This window comes from Marmota flaviventris, chromosome 16 (assembly GCF_047511675.1).
Source record: "Marmota flaviventris isolate mMarFla1 chromosome 16, mMarFla1.hap1, whole genome shotgun sequence".
Lineage (NCBI taxonomy): Eukaryota > Metazoa > Chordata > Mammalia > Rodentia > Sciuridae > Marmota > Marmota flaviventris.
Genome location: NC_092513.1, coordinates 28,024,767 through 28,033,545, shown reverse-complemented (window position 1 = coordinate 28,033,545; position 8,779 = coordinate 28,024,767). Strand labels below are relative to the sequence as shown.

Sequence of the window (8,779 nt, the reverse complement as noted above, 5' to 3'; positions counted from 1 at the left end):
CTGAGTGAGGCCTGCAAGGTGTTTTCTCCCTCTGGCCTCCTCTACCCCTTCCCACTGCTGGAGTCTAACTCATGGACCTCCCCAGTCCATGGCTCAGAGGAATACTACACAAAATCAGAGCCAGCAGCCCTGGCTACAGGTCCAAATCCTGACTTTTTCTAGCTCTATGGCCTTGTGAGATCATTCCTAGAGTAATCTTTGTACTCTTGCCTGGGCAACAGTCACCATAGGAGTTTACTTTATATACCCAATAGGGTATATTAGAGAATCCAATTAGATCATGTATATTAAGTGCTTATTAAACAATTAACTCACCCATTCATTTAATAAAAGTTTGTTGAGCACTTGCTATGTGTTAGGCACTTGCAAGTCACTAGCTGCACAGAAATGAACAAAATAAGCATGCATCCCTGCTCTTGCAGAACTCGAAGGACACCAAACACAAAACTAAATTCTTAATAATGTAACTGTTCTGGCTGGGTCATCTTTGCTACCTTATCATTTAGAGAAGAAATTAAAGATGAGAGAGACTTGGTATTAGACACCATGTCACAGAGATTGCAGGTCACCTACAGCTTCTGCTCTTTCTCTGTGGTGATACTTTGGGAGAGGAGGGGATACTGTCTTTGGTTATAATCACACCAGAGTCATGAGACTGGGTTCAGATCACAGCTACCACCACCTAGCCTATAGCAAGCACTGTATGTGTTAGCTATTACTATTACTAGTATTGTTACTGGTAACGGTTTTTCCAGTTCTGTGAATGAGCTCTGTCTTGTACAGTCAGCACACCATAAATTGTCCAATTGGCAACTGGACAACTGCTAGGGCTGCAGCTGGGCCTAGATGATCCCATATGCAGACTAAGCCCCTACACTCAAGCAAAGCAAAAGGACCAAGCCAAAAGTAAATAAATAAACTTCAATAAACTTTGTTTTATGATTTTAAAAAATTCCACCAGCACTGATAGAGTAAGCACCACTATATTTTTTTAGCTTTGTCCCAAAAGACTCACCAGGAAGCACGGTATGCCTTGGAACAGAGAACACAGCTGCCTCTTTGGTCAGGTGTCTGAGCCAAGCACCTTGACTTCCTCAAGCTCCCTGTACTCACTAAGCTCAGCTGTCACCAGGCTCAATCCTCCACTTCACCCAGGGGTCTCTTTCCTGTCTTCCCCATCTCTGCTCTTGTCCTGTTTCATCTCCCAGCAGGGGTGGCTGGATCAGCTAAGACTCTGAGCTGTGTCTAGCCAGGTGCAACCCGGTAGGCAAGGCAGATGTGGATACTCATAGAGACAGAGACACTAATGTAGCTCAGGCTAAGGATCTCTACTGCCATTCCCACCTAGAGTAAAGACACTTTGAAATGTGCAAGGTGGAGCCACAGCGAGCTCTACACTGTCCATCACTTTCTCTCTCCCTTTTCAGGATATTTCTTTGTCCTTTAGTGCCTTCTCTTCTCCCACCACCCAGAAGCTACCCTCTAGCAGCCCTCTGGCTGCCCAGGAGCACTAGCTATGGTCAAGGAAATACCTCTGCTCCACTAGGAACTAGGTTTTCATCTTTCTCTCACATTTGCTCACCTTTGCATTTCCCCTGAGGTGCAACTGTCATTATTGGAGGAATTGGCTCCGCTGGTTTCTGGTGTCATACTTATGGATACAGAAGCACCCATGGCTGCTGATGAATTTGATCTGCTTCGGAGTGGTCTATGCATTTCAGAATGGAATAGAGTTTGTATGTAAAGAAGAACATCAGGTCAAATAACAGACCTGTGGGAAAGGAGCTTAAGGACACAGCCTAGTCTTGTGGTATCTTTTCAAATCATACAGCATGCTGAAGCCCTACATGCAGAAAAAGAAATAAAATCTATCAGAATCATAGCTCAATTTAGTTATAGGACAGGCAGTCAGTTATCCAGCAGCATACAAACAAACATGTTACTTTGATTGGAAATTTTCACTTATTTTATGCTTTGGATCTGCAGCTTTTAGACTTTCGGTTTTGAATTAGAAGGATGTAGAACCAAGACTCAGGAAAGTTTGTAACATTCTCATTTTACAGCTGTGAAAAACAGGATAAGAAAATAACTTGGACAAGATCCCATGGCAAGATGGTAGCCTATGGGTCTGGGAAAAGCTACCAAGATTTTATATATATAAGATGGAACAAGGCTTCCAGCAGGTTAGGGGAAGAATGAGATCCCCTTTGACACAATAGATCTTTCTCCTTGTTTGAAAGGATTCTCAGAAACCAGCTGAATCTGTCATGTCCAAGAACAAAAGTACAACTAAAGAAAAAAAATTCCTAGTGCATGTAAAAAAATTACCATCTTCCCATTTTAAATAATACATTGGTCAAATCAGTGAGCAGGCAGAATGGTATGTCATCAACCTGTGTCCTCAACATATTGGTAACCCTACACTCTTGCAAAGGTTTTGTCCCCCATGGTGTGCTGGTGCGGTTCCCACCAAGACAACAGTGGGCATTTTTCCCCAGCTCCAATTTCAGCAACCTCATGTTGGTAGATTGAAATTGGCCATGAGGCAAGTATTTACAACACAGAAGTCATCAAATGCTACAAATCAGAGCTTTTCATTGTTCTTGATCTGGGTTACCCACTTTCTTCCTTCCCAGGAGCTCTATTTATTTGTTACCAGGTACTCTTGGCTCAGTTCACTTCCAGCTCCCAAGTTCAGTAATTGTTATCAGAGCAAAGTGTCAGCTCCCTATCTAGAGATAAAGTTACTGAAGGTGCAAAGCTTTTGTTGAAGAACCAAAGATACATCTTGAGCCTCTGGCTACCACCATGGAATGGAAACAGGAGCATATGGGTGGCTATGACTGTTTTAGTCTGCTTTTCCACTGCTATGAACAAAAGATATGATAAGAATAAGAACAATTTAAGAGAAGGAAAAGTTTACTTGGGGCTCATGGATTCAGAAGTCTCGGTAACAGAAGACCAACTCCATTCCTTGGGACCCAAGGTGAGGCAGAACATCAAGACAAAAGGATTTGGCAGAGGAAAGCAGTTGGAGATATGGCCACCAAGAAGCAAAGACAGACAAAGCTCAGCTCAGGAAATATATACCCCAAAGGCACACTCCCAGTGACCCATATCCTCCCACCACACTCTACCTGCCAAAGTTACCACCCAATTAATCCCTATCAGGGGATTCATGCACTGATTAGGTTAAGGTTCTCATAATCCAGTCATTTCACCTTTAAATGTACTTGCATTGTCTCACACATGAGCTTTTGGGGGACACCTAATATCTAATCCATAACAGTGACCTTTTATATCCATTTGCTACTCTATGTACAATTGTTCCTCATTCCTATTATGGGGACTCAGGAGTTGAAAGATTGTTTCTCTGAGTCAATATTAATGTGGGAGAGCAAGAGAGAGAAACACTCTGATATTTTTGCTTTACCTGAAGAACTTTTGTGGGTCTTTTGATTGGTGGTTATGAGCACTCCCAAAAGAAATTATGCGTTTCCTTTGAATGGGCACTTTGGCTTGTCATGGTTAAATTTCATGATATTAGAATATATAAAAGAAGCATGAATTGTTGCAGGGAAAATAGAATGCTTAAAAAATATATACCCTTGTATATCAAGGACTAAGAAACCCTGGCCCCTTTGATTCATTATCAGCTTTTCTCTAGGAAAAGCCACTAGCAGTCAGAGAGTGAGATGTGGGTAGAGTTGATGATTGACTCATGGCAGGGTGTATGAAAGAACCCATAGAATATTTCCTGCCACATTAGGCACATGACTTTATAATGCTGTTTCCCTTGTTAAGCATTTGGGAAGTCAGATTTATTATCTCTGCTTAACAATCCGTGAAACTTCACAAATGTCAAATCTAGAAAGGTTTGGGGCCTCCAGTGTTGAGGTCAGAGAGGAAAGGCCATGTGTTCAAAAGAAAGATAAAAAGAACAAGTAAAGATAAAAGGGCTTAAAACAAATCTCAACATCCTCATAATTTTGCTTTGGATTGGCTTGACTCTTAGTATATCTCACACCCATGAGAAACTGGCCCCGTTAGATATCAAAGGATTCCATGTAATGTTAACAGCCAATAGATACAAAATATCTGAATCATCTGATTAATGAATTTTTTTTTTTTCTAAATTGTTGGGCCATTGAACAGTAGAATAACTGGCTTTAAGAAGCAGTGAATCCTCGACATCTTCAGTCAAGACACTGAACAACAACTTCAGTTGTTAGGACGTTGTAATGGGGGTTCCTAAATTGAATGGTGATTGCCACCAGTCTACCTGAGATAGGCTGAGAATCTTCATTAGGTGAAGGTAATTATTCTCTATGTGTCTCAGTCAACTTGGAAAAAGAGAAAAGATAAGAAATACTATTGCAGCTCACCTTTCCCTCTCTGCACTCCCACCATCTAAGAGGAAATTAGGCCTGAGGGCCTAAAGCAGAAAAATTGGGACAACTCAGCCTCTGATGAAGTATCAATTTATAGCTTTCTCTTCCATTATCTTCCTACCTAATCACTCTTTCTTGAGTCTGAACAATAAGGGTGCTCGGTCTCTTCTGTCTTAGGAAACTCAGTTTCCAAACTATTCACATATGGTTTGATATATACCAATCGAGATGCTTAGACATTTTAAAGAAGGTTGTTAGTAAATTTTATGGCTAAATCCAAGGAAATATCATATATTTATTGGTGAAATTCCAAGGACCTACTATGGGGATGTATATAAACTGGGTTGATTGAAGGATAGTGTTCAAATAAAGGGTAAGCTAAGATTAATTTTATATATTCAAATGTTTTATGCTAGGAACAGTATCCTATCATGCTTTTATTTAATCTTTTTTAATAGAAAAACAAAGCTTTGAGAAAGGTATATCTGTGGGGGTTGGGGCAAGAGAGAGGGAGAGAGATGAACTTGACTCAGGTTACATTTTTGTTAATAATCACCTGTCAAGTTCATGCATCAGGCACAATGCTAAGCCTCAGGAAACTATGAGAAGCTCAGTAGACATGTTGACTCTGTGAAGCTTACAGTCTAATGCCTATCCCTTCTAAAAGGTCTAGCAGACTCAGTCTTCCAGCTCAGAATTCTTTCTACTCTCTTAGAGCTGACTTCCAGAGAAGTTATAAGAAATGGCAGAGCCATGATTGGAAGATTTTCTCCCTTAGAGGTACCCCTAGAACAAATCAGATTCTTTTTTTAATGATTTTTTCCTTGTCTTTTTTCATTTGTTCTTATTAGTTATACATGACAGAAGAATGTATTTTGAAATATTATACAGATATGAAGTATAACTTTTCCTTCTTCTGGTTGTACAGGATGTAGAATTAATTGGTCATGTAATCATCTATGCACATAGGAAAGTAATGTCTGATTCATGCTACTATCTTTCCTATTCTCATTCCACCTCCCTTCCCTTCATTCCCTTTGTCTAATCCAAAGTACTTCTATTCTTCCTTGCCCCCTCCCTTATTTTGAGTTATCATCCGCACATCATTATTTCACTTAGCACAATAGTCTCCAGTTCCATCCATTTACGTAAATGCCATAATTTCATTTCTCTTTATGGTTGATTAGTATTCCACGTGTATGTATGCCACATTTTCTTGATCCATTCATCTGATGAAGGGCACCTAAGGTGATTCCGTAGTTTAGCTATTGTGAATTGAGCTGCTAAAAACATTGAATAAATATAAAATGCTTCACAAATTTGCATGTCATCCATGCACAAAGGCCATGCTGATCTTCTCTGTTATCATTCCATGTCTGACCATTTCCTTTATTCAAATTGGATTCTTGATGAAACTATAAACAGGGGCAACACTTTTGAGGCTCCAGGCAAAGCCATCTTCTCCGATCAGCACTGAGGCATCTAGCCAATGCTTCCTCCAGCTTTCTCTTCCCTGTATCTGCTACTCTTTTTTTCCTCCACATCAGAGGTAGCCCTACTAATAAATACACAAGCAACAGCAAGTGGGTCGGTTCCTTTCTGGACAAAAGATATAAAGGTCTAACCACACAGGAGAACTCAAAGTCCCTAATGCTTGGCACCTACTTCAACCACTCCCCATACCCTGCATCATTTTTCTCTAGGATCCCTCAGAAACCCCAAGAAGAATCCCCATCAACAGGGAAAGATTCAGGCAGGCCTTGGGAAGGAGGGCTGAGAGGAAGTGAATCCAGGCAACTCTATCATCTGCTCCGTGGGAGAGGAGGCTGGTGAGCTCAGAGGCCTGTTTTTTCCCTCAACAGATGCAAGAAAGGAGCCGGAAAAGGTCAGAGATAAATGCAGCCTTCACTTTGTTCTGCATATTCAAAAGGACTTCTCTAAAGAAAGACCCAAAATATATGTATGTTCACTCAACCTTTTCTCATCAGGCACAAGGGTTCCAGATATGGTCATGACAGAGTAATCACCCAGGAAATCTTTGCAGTTCTGCAGAACAGCAGAACTTATGAGCAGGGAACCCCCAGAAAGAGTATACTTCACGAAGGACCCATTCATTAGTCTACTGGGAGGAAGGGAATCTTGGAAACAGAATATTATTTTGAGAAATCATTCCCAGAGGGGAGCAAAAAGTTCATAAGGAGAGTGTCAGGGAGGGAGAGAGTGGGAGACTGGAACATTGTCATCAGAGGCGGCTTGAATTGGAAATAGTTCAAGACGTCATCATGGCTGACATCCCCGCGCATAATCAGAAATTCCTTTCAATTATGTGGGAAAAGTCTCTCTGCATTGGCAGCCCAGATGCCCCTGTGAAGAACGAGCATGAAATGAGTCTCAGGGAAATGTCAGCGTGGGAGCCAGAACCGATTGCCAATGGCTTGCTTGAGGGAAGACAGGCCAAAGAGATGGGGCTGATGGAATAATCTGTTGTCCCTAAAAGCAACACCAAACAAAATCTCCAAAAGTGAAGGGACTCTGCACCCTGTTTGTTGATGCTGACACCCATTTTATCAACATCAGTGAGAAATGTTCAATCCCACAACCCTGAAACATCTTTTCTACCCTCAGTTTCTACAAAAAGGACCCAATCTGCCTTTTAAACCATGGTTTCTATCATGTCCTTCTGTCCACCAAACAGTCACTTCAAAATCCACATCCCCACGTGTAACAAATGTTTGATACCCTCATGTCTCATGTCTGACCTCATGTCTGACCATTTCCTTTATTCAATGTCTATAGTCCAAATACTAAACTCTTCACTACTTGCTGTATGAGTAAATTCATTGAAGAGTAGGAATAATAGAATAAAGTTTTAAAGGGGACATGGTTATTTAGCAGAGAGTCATTAAATGTTATTAAAAAATGGAAGAATATTAAATGTTATGGTGAATAATTAGTTTCTATCCAATAACAAAATTTCTACATTATAATCATAGGGTCATAGCCTGCTAGGACATGAGTCCAGGAGCAGCTAATGTGGCTTCTTTTTGTTATATATGAGAAATTCGAAGTGATACTGGGGACAGACCTTGTTCTTGACTGTTCAGGAGGTTACTGCCAAAGACGGCACTGTGTAAGTGTGATAACTAGAAAAAAACAATCCATAAAGGAGACATGGAGTCACTAGTAGAGTCTATTATTTCTCAAACTTGAGTGTGAGACCAAATCAACTGGGGTCATGTCAACATGTAAATTCTGATTTAGTAGGTCTAAGGTGGGGCCTGAGATTCAACATTCCTAACAAACTCCCAGGTGGTAGTCTTTGTACTGCACCTAAGGAAGCCAGGATCTAAACCAGCACTATCTGATAGAAATATAATGTGAGTCACCTATGTCATTTTAAAATTTTTAGACATTTCACATTCTTTTCTTCATACTCATCTTTGACATCTAGTACACAGTTTAAATATCCAGCATAATGTAGGTGAGTCACACCTCAAATGTCCAATAGCTATGTATGGTGAATGGATTCCAGATTGGCAAAACAGTTCTAGACCACTTCTCTGTCACTGGTACAGTGTCTTGTGGAATCTGTGCCAGTTAGAAGTCTTGTAACCCAACTAGAACAACTCCTTCCAAGAGCAGAGCTCATTTCTGTGCATGCCCCATGGTGTTGTGCCCAGGACAGAGTACTTATGGAGCAGGTAGGCCATGAAGACACCCTTCACTACTTCTTCCCTTTCCTCTTAAAGGCAGAATCTCCTTTCCTCATTATCTTCACTCACCTTATGATTCAACTCAGGGCTCTGTGCTGGGTCTGTTAGATTGGGGTCCTTCCAAGCTTCTTTCTTCTTCCAAGAATTGATGGTTTTATCTACTCTAACATCATCTTCAGCTATTGCCCCAGATACCCTCTCAGCTTCCTCTTTTTCTTCCTAAGAAATAGTTCTTACGGCCCTCCCTCATTTCCCCTTTTAAAAACTCATTAATCACCTTCCTACTCCCTCTAGAGCCAACTTCAGACTCCTCTCAGATTTAGAGGCTTAAGTGGAACACCAGAGTCTAATAGAGGACAACTGGGGGCACTATATCAGATGCTCCTGTTAGGACATGCCCACAGAACTCAGGCTCCTGTTTATATACGGCCCTGAGAAAAATGGCCCATGGTCAAAGTACTAAGTATCTACGGAAGAACATAGCATCATGGTTAAATGCTCAGGCTCTGGACCCAATAGCCTGTGATCAAATACCAGCTCAGCAGTATGTAAGAGCAGTATGTAAATTCTCTAAGCTTCAGTGTCTCCTAATAACTATGAGGTGACGTGACAATCTCAGGAAAGGACTGATGACAGTGCCCCTTCATAGTGTCAATCAGTGGCAGGTTACCATCG

The 8,779-nt window shown here is 41.1% G+C and overlaps 1 non-coding gene across 1 annotated transcript; it reads right to left on the bottom strand.

The window, feature by feature from the left end:
• Positions 1-5,687: 5,687 nt before the first annotated feature.
• On the bottom strand, positions 5,688-5,794 carry LOC114093059 (U6 spliceosomal RNA). Its single transcript, XR_003582847.1, has one exon. It is a non-coding gene; the product is annotated as a U6 spliceosomal RNA (small nuclear RNA).
• Between the last annotated feature and the right edge of the window lie 2,985 nt (positions 5,795-8,779).